Source organism: Schistocerca serialis, chromosome 2 (genome assembly GCF_023864345.2).
Source record: "Schistocerca serialis cubense isolate TAMUIC-IGC-003099 chromosome 2, iqSchSeri2.2, whole genome shotgun sequence".
Lineage (NCBI taxonomy): Eukaryota > Metazoa > Arthropoda > Insecta > Orthoptera > Acrididae > Schistocerca > Schistocerca serialis.
Window position 1 is genome coordinate 919891931 of NC_064639.1, and position 12795 is coordinate 919904725.

The 12795-nt window shown below is 42.9% G+C and overlaps 1 pseudogene; it reads left to right on the top strand.

Moving 5' to 3' along the window:
* Positions 1 to 8054: 8054 nt before the first annotated feature.
* On the top strand, positions 8055 to 8210 carry LOC126458683 (5.8S ribosomal RNA; annotated as a pseudogene).
* Positions 8211 to 12795: the final 4585 nt, after the last annotated feature.

Consider the following 12795-nt stretch of genomic DNA (forward strand, 5'->3'; position numbering starts at 1 on the left):
ATCTTCAAAAGAATTGGCTTACAAAACATTCGTCCGACCGATTCTGCAGTACTGTTCATCAGTATGGGACTCCGTGTAGGATTAATAGAAGAGATAGTGGAGACCTTCGCGTTTCGTCACAAAGTCGTTTACTCGTCACGACATCGCTACGGAGATGCTCAACAAGTGGCAGTGGCAGACGCTACAAGAGAGGCGTTGTGCATCGCATCGAGATTTACTGTTGAAACTTCGAGGTAGTACGTTTCGAGAAGGGTCAGCAACATATTAGTTGTCCCGCATACGACTCACGAAATGATTACAACGGTAATATCAGAGAAATTAGATGTCACAAGCAGCTTTACCGACAATCATTCTTCCCATGTTCCCTTCGTGCAGGAAACAGGAAACGGGGAAAATCATACGAGAAGTATCCTCTGCTATACACATTATGGTAGATTGTAGGGTATGGATGTAGATGTTGATGTGTATTGCCAAACAGACGCTCAAGAAGTCACTAATAAAGAAATGTACTTACTGAAAAATTAGACGTACTGACGATGTCAAAGAGTTTGTGATTGACTCGAAAAATATTTGCTGGACACTATCTACACTTACATCTACATCTATACTCTGCAAACCAAAGTGAACTGCATGGTAGAGGCTTCCTTCCATTGTACCAGTTATTCGGGTTTCTTCCTGTTCCATTCAGTATGGAGAGCGGGAAGAATGATTGTTTGAACGCCTCTGTGCGTGCAGTAATTGTTCTAACCTTACTTTCACGATCCCTATGTGAGCGATATGTAGGGGGTTGTAGGATGTTCCTAGAGCAATCGTTTAAAACCGGTTCTTGAAACTGTGTCAATAGACTTTCTCGGGATAGTTTTCGTCTGTCTTGAAGAGTCGCCCAGTTCAGTTCCTTCAGTATCTCTGTGACATTCTCCCACTGATTAAACAAACCTGTGACCATTCGCGCTGCTCTCCTCCGTATATATTCAGTATCCTCTGACAGTCCTATCTGACTTACAAATTATTCGTAATCTCATATGCAGTTTAAAAATACAGGTATATGATATTAATATATGTATATAACAAGAATACGAAAATACAAAACGACATATACGGTAAAATTAACTAATTCTCAATATCTAAGTTCCTAATCCTTATAAGAGCTGTATCATCAGCTTTCACAAGATCGCTCCAACTCCCCTGATTGGAACGCATGGGGGATACATCTCTAATGAGTTTGATTGTCTGGCTCGGAGCCCCACAGTCAAAAACCGGAGACTGTGTAGCTCCCCATCTGTAAAGAGAGTCTGCGCGTCGTCCACGCCTAGTGCGAGCTCTGTTCGATTTGACCCACAGTTTCCTGTCGTGTTCCGTGCCAGCAGCATCACAGCTATACTTTCGGAACCGCTCTTCAGGATTTTCAGTGAGCTGATAATTCTGATCCCACAGGTCTCTCAACCCGGTATTACTGGCAAACTAGCTCGCTTCCGTAGTGGAGTGCTACACATGCACCCCGAGTAGCGCCAAATGAGCTACACCGAATCGGCAGCCAGACCAAATACTGGACTTCCTGGCTACAAACATGCGGACAAATCAAAATCCTGTCTGGTACGGGGTCCCCATACTTGAGCAACATTCTAGAACCAGTCGCACGAGTGATTTGTAAGCAATTACCTTTGTAGGTTGATTGCACTTCCCTAGTATTCTAACAATAAACAGTAGTCTACCACCTGCTTTACCCAGGAATGAACCTATGTGATCATTCCATTTCATATCCCTACAAAGTGTTATGCCCAGATATTTGTATGAGTTGGTTTATTCAAACAGTGACTCACTGAATATTATAGTCATAGGACACTACGTTTTTTCGTTTTTTGAAGTGCAAAAATTCACACTTCTGAACATTTAGAGCAATTGTCAATCTCTGCACCACATTGAAATCTTACTGGGAATTCCTCGTTAATGGGCAACAATTGCAAGCCCCAATCCCTAGCACGAAGGAGGTTCAGCGGGTTACCCCGACCTTTCGGCCTAGGAAGACACGCTGATTCCTTCAGTGTAGCGCGCGCGCGGCCCAGAACATCTAAAGTTACGTTGTGCAAGACGCGACAGTTGGCTGCGACTGCGACGCTGCCCCCTCCTCTTTTCCCACCCTGGCAGACGGCGACACGGCCGCAACACGACTGGAGTCGTCGTCGTTTCCCAAGCTCCGGACGGCGGCGGCGGATTCAAATACATAAGAAAAATAAGAATTCCGATTTTCTTGCTGTAAAAAATACTGTATGTTAATGCAACAAAGTTACATCGGCTCCCAGAGTTAGTTTTTCGATACAGATTCTCCTTTTACTTTAAAAAATTGAAAAGTATCTCTTCCGGTTTTGCGTGTTTTTTTCGCTGTATATTACTTCTCAATCAATTGTGAGGAAAGTAAAAGGCACAAAAAATTGATGTTTGCGTATCTTACAGTTTCACATCACAGCTTGATAATGAGGTGTGTATTTTTCCGATATTCGTCACAGTTATCCCGATACTTAATTTACAAGTAACCTACTGCATAAAATTTGAATTGTGTACAGTGAAAAATGTGGTCGCTGGCTACTTTACGTATGGTTCACGTTAGGTCATACATCGTTGCCGATGAAAAGAAGCTAACATATCGAAATTATTTTTTAAGTTGAGATCAGATTGATATCGATCTCCGTTTCCGAGATTTGGGCTCATATATCTCCGGGAGCGTCGCGACTAGCCGCCAGTTCTGTCGACGCGCAACGAGAATCGTGTGGTCATCACACGATAGAGAATGCATTTGTTTTGTTTCGCTGACACATTTGGACCTAATGAAACCATTTTATGTCATATTCCTCCGGTATGAGTTACTAATATTTCTCCATATGCTCTTGACAATTTCATTTAAAATGCCACGAAACGTAGGTTTCTTAAAGCCAAGTGATCAAGCAGAACCCATTTTCTTGGTTTTGCTGAGGCATCTGAACCTGTTCCAAGCTTTCTTTCTCGTTTATTTCTCTGATACGAGTCCCGAATATTCCTCCATCTGTTTTTGCACATTTCACCTAAAATTCCAATGAAAGATAAGTTTATTAACAATAAGCGCACGCTAGCTTCATTGCATTGTTTCAAGTTCTTGACAACAAGATAGGGTTACACCTTAAACATCTCTAGAATTTTGATTCTGAACGTCTACAGTATACACTGGCAGAAATGTGGAAGAAATAATGTCCATGCTTGTTCACAAAATTTCCCCAAATTATACTTGTCAGTTTCTCCCATGCAGAAACTTTTGGAACAAGCTAAGGCAACTTTCATAGCCGACTGAATCTTTATTCCCATCGAAATGAACTTCCATATTCTTGTATTCTGACAGCATACATCGTTATGGATGACATCAACATTTAATCTTGCCAAGCTGCACTCAAAAGATGACTCCAGGATTTACAAAAGACGAATTTCAATTGTGAACTGTGTCAGACCAGAAGGGCCTTGTAAAACAGTAGTGCACTTTTGGCACATGTTTTTTGAGCATCATCTTCTACCAATGAATTGAAGTGAATGTGACAAATTACTTATTGCAGCATACTGTTTGCGCAATCTGTTGAGAAACGCCTTCCTCAAAAACGAACATCTATTGATTACAGAAAGCTGTACAACAATCTGGTGGTGGTTTTTCACAACTAGAAGGTATCATCAAGACACCAATCTACCGTTTACTTTCAAAGTGAAGGTATTGTAAAATGTAACTTTCTCGTTGTACTTTAGATTGTTCATTTTATAATGTATTTGCCGTTTTCAATTTTTATCGTCACAAAAAAGAGTAATGCGAAAATTGACCTTCAAGTTCATTTTCATCATTCTAATTCTACATCTGCATGGATTATACTGATTTTCATAACAGGCCTGAAAAATTTGCATTAATGGGAAAATATTATATATTTCACTCACCTGCCAGTTTCAACTGTGCACCAATTACTTCCCAAATTCTGTCTCTGAACATTGTGTCTCTATATTTAGGGTTCTTCAAATCGTAAAGGCAAGGCTGTTGCGAGACCAGCTCACAGAGCATCACATCCTGTGAGTGGCTCATTTCAGTTTTCCTTTACCGGCTCGACATCTTTCTCGCAGCCGTACGTCTTTGTGTCGTGCGACTTCCGTCGCAACACTGCTCACTGGTGCAGTGCTGCGACAGCTGCCGCAACAGTCGCGCGTCGCGTCCCAAACTCGAACTGCGCATGCGCCAGCGGACAACTTCTGACGTCACGTAGCGACCCGTCGCAGTCGCTAGTGTGCGTCGCGCCTTGGACAACGTACCTTAAAGGTACCTTAAAGGTACCTTAAAGGTACGTTGTCCAAGGCGCGACGCACACTAGCGACTGCGACGGGTCGCTACGTGACGTCAGAAGTTGTCCGCTGGCGCATGCGCAGTTCGAGTTTGGGATGCGACGCGCGACTGTTGCGGCAGCTGTCGCAGCACTGCACCAGTGAGCAGTGTTGCGACGGAAGTCGGACGACACAAAGACGTACGGCTGCCAGAAAGATGTCCAGCCAGTCAAGGAAAACTGAAATGAGCCACTCACAGGATGTGATGCTCTGTGAGATGGTCTCGCAACATCCTTGCCTTTACGATTTGAAGAACCCTAAATATAGAGACACTATGTTCAGAGACAGAATTTGGGAAGAAATTGGTGCACAGTTGAAACTGGCAGGTGAGTGAAACATATAATATTTTCCTATTAATGCAAATTTTTCAGGCCTGTTATGAAAATCAGTATAATCCATGCACAAGTAGAATTAGAATGATGAAAATGAACTTAAAGGTCAATTTTCGCATTACTCTTTTTTGTGACGATAAAAATTGAAAACGGCAAGTTCATTATAAAATGAACAATGTAAAGTACAACGAGAAAGTCGCATTTTACAATACTTTCACTTTGAAAGTAAACGGTAGATTGGTGTCTTGATGATACCTTCTAGTTGTGAAAAACCACCACCAGATTGTTGTACAGCTTTCTGTAATCAATAGATGTTCGTTTTTGAGGAAGGCGTTTCTCAACAGATTGTGCAAACAGTATGCTGCAATAAGTAATTTGACACATTCAATTCAATTCATTGGTAGAAGATGGTGCTCAAAAAACTTGTGCCAAAAGTGCACTACTGTTTTACAAGGCCCTTCTGGTCTGACACAGTTCACAATTGAAATTCGTCTTTTGTAAATCCTGGAGTCATCTTTTGAGTGCAGCTTGGCAAGATTAAATGTTCATGTCATCCATAACGATGTATGCTGTCATAATATAAGAATATGGAAGTTCATTTGGATGGGAATAAAGAGTCAGTCGGCTATAAAGTTGCCTTAGCTTGTTCCAAAAGTTTCTGCATGGGAGAAACCGACAAGTATAATTCGGGGAAATTTTGTGAACAAGCACGGACATTATTTCTTCCACATTTCTGCCAGTGTATGCTGTAGACGTTCAGAATCAAAATTCTAGAGATGTTTAAGGTGTAACCCTATCTTGTTGTCAAGAACTTGAAACAATGCAATGACGCTATCGTGCGCTTATTGTTAATAAACTTATCTTTCATTGGAATTTTAGGTGAAATGTGCAAAAACAGATGGAGGAATATTCGGGACTCGTATCAGAGAAATAAACGAGAAAGAAAGCTTGGAACAGGTTCAGATGCCTCAGCAAAACCAAGAAAATGGGTTCTGCTTGATCACTTGGCTTTAAGAAACCTACATTTCGTGGCATTTTAAATAAAATTGTCAAGAGCATATGGAGAAATATTAGTAACTCATACCGGAGAAATATATGACATAAAATGGTTTCATTAGGTCCAAATGTATCAGCGAAACAAAACAAATGCATTCTCTATCTTGTGATGACCACACGATTATCGTTGCGCGTCGACAGAACTGGCGGCTAGTTGCGACGCTCCCGGAGATATATGAGCCCAAATCTCGGTAACGGAGATCGATATCATTCTGCTCTCAACTTTAAAAATAATTTCGATATGTTAGCTTCTTTTCATCGGCAACGATGTATGACCTAACGTGAACCATACGTAAAGTAGCCAGCGACCACATTTTTCACTGTACACAATTCAAATTTTATGCAGTAGGTCGCTTGTAAATTAAGTATCGGAATAACTGTGACGAATATCGGAAAAATAGACACCTCATTATCAAGCTGTGATGTGAAACTGTAAGATACGCAAACATCAATTTTTTGTGCCTTTTACTTTCCTCACAATTGATTGAGAAGTAATATACAGCGAAAAAAACACGCAAAACCGGAAGAGATACTTTTCAATTTTTTAAAGTAAAAGGAGAATCTGTATCGAAAAACTAACTCTGGGAGCCGATGTAACTTTGTTGCATTAACATACAGTATTTTTTACAGCAAGAAAATCGGAATTCTTATTTTTCTTATGTATTTGAACCCGCCGCCGCCGACCGGAGCTTGGGAAACGGCGACGACTCCAGTCGTGTTGCGGCAATGTCGCCGACTGCCAGGGTGGGGAAAGAGGAGGGGGCAGCGTCGCAGTCGCATCCAACTGTCGCGTCTTGCACAACGTAGCTTAAGGGCATCACAGACCTGTTATTGCTCAATCTCGTGCGGCTAGAAGCCGCCTGTCCCTCTAATAGAAAAGTAATCGCTGACAGCACGAAGGATGTCACGCGACTAGTTAGCAGGCTAGAGTCTCGTTCGTTATCGGAATTAACCAGACAAATCGCTCCACCAATTAAGAACGGCCATGCACCACCACCCACCGAATCAAGAAAGAGCTATCAATCTGTCAATCCTTCCGGTGTCCGGGCCTGGTGAGGTTTCCCGTGTTGAGTCAAATTAAGCCGCAGGCTCCACTCCTGGTGGTGCCCTTCCGTCAATTCCTTTAAGTTTCAGCTTTGCAACCATACTTCCCCCGGAACCCAAAAGCTTTGGTTTCCCGGAGGCTGCCCGCCGAGTCATCGGAGGAACTGCGGCGGATCGCTGGCTGGTATCGTTTATGGTTAGAACTAGGGCGGTATCTGATCGCCTTCGAACCTCTAACTTTCTTGATTAATGAAAACATACTTGGCAAATGCTTTCGCTTCTGTTCGTCTTGCGACGATCCAAGAATTTCACCTCTAACGTCGCAATACGAATGCCCCCGCCTGTCCCTATTAATCATTATCTCGGGTTCCGAAAACCAACAAAATAGAACCGAGGTCCTATTCCATTATTCCATGCACACAGTATTCAGGCGGGCTTTCCTGCTTTAAGCACTCTAATTTGTTCAAAGTAAATGTGCCGGCCCACCGAGACACTCAATAAAGAGCACCCTGGTAGGATTTCAACGGGGTCCGCCTCGGGACGCACGAGCACGCACGAGGCGGTCGCACGCCTTCGGCTCGCCCCACCGGCAGGACGTCCCACGATACATGCCAGTTAAACACCGACGGGCGGTCAACCAACAGCGTGGGACACAAATCCAACTACGAGCTTTTTAACCGCAACAACTTCAATACATGCCATTAGAGCTGGATTGCCGCGGCTGCTGGCACCAGACTTGCCCTCCAATAGATACTCGTTAAAGGATTTAAAGTGTACTCATTCCGATTACGGGGCCTCGGATGAGTCCCGTATCGTTATTTTTCGTCACTACCTCCCCGTGCCGGGAGTGGGTAATTTGCGCGCCTGCTGCCTTCCTTGGATGTGGTAGCCGTTTCTCAGGCTCCCTCTCCGGAATCGAACCCTGATTCCCCGTTACCCGTAACAACCATGGTAGGCGCAGAACCTACCATCGACAGTTGATAAGGCAGACATTTGAAAGATGCGTCGCCGGTACGAGGACCGTGCGATCAGCCCAAAGTTATTCAGTCACCAAGGCAAACGGACCGGACGAGCCGACCGATTGGTTTTGATCTAATAAAAGCGTCCCTTCCACTCCGGTGTGGAGCCGTACGACGCCCATCGGCCTTGAGGCCGTTGGACAAAACGCTGGAACAGGGGCCGTCAAACGCCTCAGTCCCGCCTATGCAACTGTTTTGAAAGAGACAGTGGAAACTAAAAAAAGATCACCCAGGACGGTGGATCACTCGGCTCGTGGCTCAATGAAGAACGCAGCAAATTGCGCGTCGACATGTGAACTGCAGGACACATGAACATCGACGTTTCGAACGCACCATTGCGGTCCATGGATTCCGTTCCCCGGCCACGTCTGGCTGAGGGTCGGCTACGTATACTGAAGCGCGCGGCGTTTGCCCCGCTTCGGAGACCTGCGAGTGTCGTGGTCGCCTGTGGGGCCGGCCGCGTCTCTTTAAACCTGCGATGCGCGCCCGTCGCCTGGCGGTGTGGCGTGCGACACCTCATACAACGACCTCAGAGCAGGCGAGACTACCCGCTGAATTTAAGCATATTACTAAGCGGAGGAAAAGAAACTAACAAGGATTCCCCCAGTAGCGGCAAGCGAACAGGGAAGAGTCTGTCTAAATATTTATGCAGCTTCTTTCAAATAGTACTTCATTGTAGATAATTGTATCAGCTCCAAAGAGCCTGATTTTACTATTAATATTGCGTGCAAGGTCGTTAATATACAACGTGTACAGCAAGGATCCCAACACACTTCCCTGAGGCACACCAGAAGCTACTTCCACATCTGAACGATGACTCTCCATCCAAGATAACATGTTGCGTCCTCACTACCAAAAAGTTCTCAATCCAGTCACAAACTTCACTTGATACCACATATGATCGTACATTTAACAATAAGCTTTGGTGTGATACTGAGTCAAATGCTTTTCAGAAATCAATAAATACTGCATCTTTTTGACTGCTTTGATCCAAAGATTTCAGTACATCATGTGAGAAAAATGCCAGTTGGGTTTCACATGACCGATGTTTTCAGAATCCATGCTGGTTGGGATGGGGGAGATCACTCTGTTCGAGATACCTCATTATGTTTGAGCTCAGAATATCTTCTAAGATTCTACAACAAATTGATGTCAAGGGTATTGGACGGTAGTTTTATGGATCACTTGTACTGCCCTTCTTTTAGACAAGTGTGACTTGCGCTTTTTTCCAGGAACAGTCCACACTCTTTTGTTTCAGGGATCTACATTAGATTATAGTTGGAATAGGATCTAATTCAGCCGCAAATTCAGTATAGAATCTGACAGGGATTCCAACGGCCATGGAGCTTTGTTCAGTTTTAACGATTTCAGCAGTTTCTCGACGCTACTGACACTAATACTTACTTCATTCATCTTTTCGGTGTACAAGGATTAAATTCGGGCAATTCTCTTCAGTTTTCACTTGCAAAGGAACATTTGCAAATGGAATTAAACATTTCAGCTTTTGTTTTGCTACCCTCAATTCCAGTTCCTGTCTCATTCAGTAGGGACTGGATACTAATTTTGGTGCCACTAACAGCCTTTACACACGACCCGAATTTCCTTGGGTTCTGCGAAAGATCACTTGACAATATTCTGCTACGGTAGTCATTAAAGGCATCGCGCATTGCTCTCTTGATAGCCAAACGCGTTTCATTCAGCATCTCTCCATCTATAGCCGTACGCTTTGTTTTACACCTGTTATGCAGTACTCTCTGTTTCTTTAGAAGTTTCTTCGCACTGACTGTATGTTACGTACGGCGCATGTTCGTCATTAACTAAAGTAATTGTAACGTGTTATTTATGACACGCGTTACACTGAAAGTTCAAACTGAACATTGGGAACACGATATATTACGATTTCGAAATACTGGCTTGGTTAATTATTCTGCGACCGTAGGTTTTAAATATCCCAAGTCCGTCAATCATGTTCGCACTGGCGAATTGTACTTCGATACGTAACGTACGAAGCAGGCTCTATACAACTGCTATAAGTAGTAGTTATTCAGTGAGGTAGCCGTAATGACGGCTAAATAGATCACGTCCAAACCGGCTAATTCTGATCATGAAACAAAACTCTCCGCCATTTCCAGAAGATGTCTGTTAAAAATGCCTACAGGGTGTTTTGAATGTCCAGGATTTGTAGAGGAGAGTGAGTACATAATATTTTGAATAGGAACCCACTGTCCAGAAATGTACCGTTTCCGTTCTACGACGGTTTCAGTTCAGATGTTTAACTCATCCCACTTCTGGCTTGAGGAGCTGAATTAGACGTGCCGCAATACAATTTTTTAGAACAGTGCGAAAGGAAACATAATGAAACATTCATTTATCACTTGAGCACATTTGTTTGTATTAACACTTAAACATTACATGTTTACTTTATTCCAAATCGAAGAAGAATCCAGCATACCGTACGTACAGAACAGTAGTGAAGCATTACAACAGCGGCCCGATGTGGCGACCACCAACGTTGTTAGACATTGTACACGGTATCCTGTCTACCCCGTTGCGTACCAGGTCTGGGACTTTTGTCTTTCCCTCAGCAGACGTGTACGCGTAGAACGGAAAAGGTACGTTTCCGGACATAAGATGCTAATCAAAATACTTTGTACTCACTCCCCTCTACAAGTCCTAGAAGTTTGTAACGGGAATTTCCGAACACCCGTATAAGGCGTTAGTGTCTGAAAAAAATCAAAAGTACAATGCGATATGTCTATTTGATGGTAATTATTATTATCATAAATAACTTACGCATTTTCATACGCTCGTACAGGTAAAGGCTAGAAGGAGAACAGATAAGGAAGTAACAAGAGAATGAAAAAAGAAAAAAGGAAAAAATATTTGACAGAGATAGTACCTTTACACAACTATCAACTCAGAGTCATCAGTATTTCAGTTTCAAATATTATGTGACTCTCCTTGTTATTATGAAAGAAAATGTTGTGTCCAAGCAAATCATTACATCTGTCCACGTAAAAAAGTTCACAAAAAAAGATTATTGTGCCCCTCGATAAAGTTGATAGTTTCGTGACAGAAACACGCTGAAGCCGTCCCCACACGAAGTGTATTTCCCAAGTTGAAGCACACCAAACGTGGATTCAATCGTGGTTAATTCGAGCTTAGAAACAAACTAGTATATGATGAAATAATTTCGCGTTATCAGACGAGTCAAGGCATCGTTCTGCGGCAACGTTTCTACAAGTTTGCCATCCTCAGGCGAAGTGTCGGGTTCGTGTGCTATCCGGTGGCTACTCTGCCTCGTCTGCGATTCAGCGGCTATAAAGAATCGGATAGCACACGAACCCGACACTTCGCCTGAGGATGGCAAGTTGGCAAGTAGGAAACTTGCTGTAACGTTGCCGCAGAACGACGACTTGACTCGTCTGATAACCCGAGAATACTCCATCATCGAGATTCGCCGAGAAAATCTAAAATCCCCTAAGCTAGTATATCATAAGGAATGTGGACCTTATGATGATCTGCTCTCCAGCGTTTAACCTTTTTAAATGTTCGGATAATAAGTTGCTGTCTCTTTATCTAAGAATAGATGATGAATGCAGCTAGCCGCTATCTCTGTGTAATGTCTTGTCTGTATAGACGTGTATCTGTTGCCTTTAAGATCCCTTCACCTTCACACATAAACCTATACAGTAAAGTAAGGCCCTCCCCGTTCTTGGCTGATCCGTGATAAGGCAGGCGAAAAATTAGACTAATGGAGGATTATTAGTATTATCTCTATTTTCATTCGCTCCCTCTCTTTCTCTCCTTTATCTATGTACAGTTTTTAATATAATATTTCATTACGTGAAATCAGCCAAACAGGATCTTTGGTGGAGTCCTTCGTCTTGGTGATCAGTGGCTGGCTTGCTGTAAGAGATCTTTACATTTTTTATTACTGTTAAACACTGCAGTCAGTCGGGAGAATCAATCGTTTGGACAATATGTTCCTTTTACGAAAGATTGCGAATTCCAGATGTGTACGAAGCCTTTTTGGACGATTTATCACAGACTCAGTGATTGCAGGCTCTCTTCGACACAGCTGAAACTTACCCACTAATTACAGGGCCAACGTGATCATCAGATGATTCAGAAAAAACTCATTCGTTCATTCACTCCAGAACAAAAAAGTCACAAACCTTATTTATGAAGGAAATTGTGTACTACATCCATCTCCATTACATATCCAGATCTCCGGTGATTCCACGCCTTAATTATTTTCCTTTTACAGTCTCTTTCTCCTCAAACAAACCGCTAGCGGCACAAATGTTAATTGGCTCGCTTTAGCGAGAAGAAAAGCAGAATATGTATCTCTCAGAAACACGTCAATCCCTCAACAGATACTACAGAAGCTATCCTAGTTACCACTCTTAACAACCATGGAGAATGCATATCTGCATCTCTGTTATTTCAAAGAATAAACGCACTAGAAAATACTTTGGCGTCGTCGAGCTGTCGCCGCATATATTACGAGAAAATCAGATCAGATAACTTTTCCAAAGTGAATGAATGTGGATGGTTTGATTGAATATGATTAATTGGTGCGTAGTAGAGGGTATTTTCTGTGGGGACATTACAATGTCCCTCGCAGCGAGCGAAGTTTGTGAGCCTAATTTTGATTTACCAAACACACTTCGCGAGCTATCTATTAGTGTGGGTAACCCGGAAGTGATGAGTGTCAGTCCTCCGACTGAAAAAAAAAATTAGGTTTAAGACAGACGAAGAAAAGAAACATTGAAAACAGAAGAAATGAGGAGACAGGCACCGCGGCTGTATTGCTTTTACGTGCATCAAGGTGTTATGTCTGCTGTGCACAACCAAGGAAGATGATCTTTCATGAAACTGTTATCATGGTCTACCCATTCGGGAACTTTCTTAAGCAGGGAAACCTTGGAAAACCTCTTAAGCCTAGACCCCCAGCCTACGGT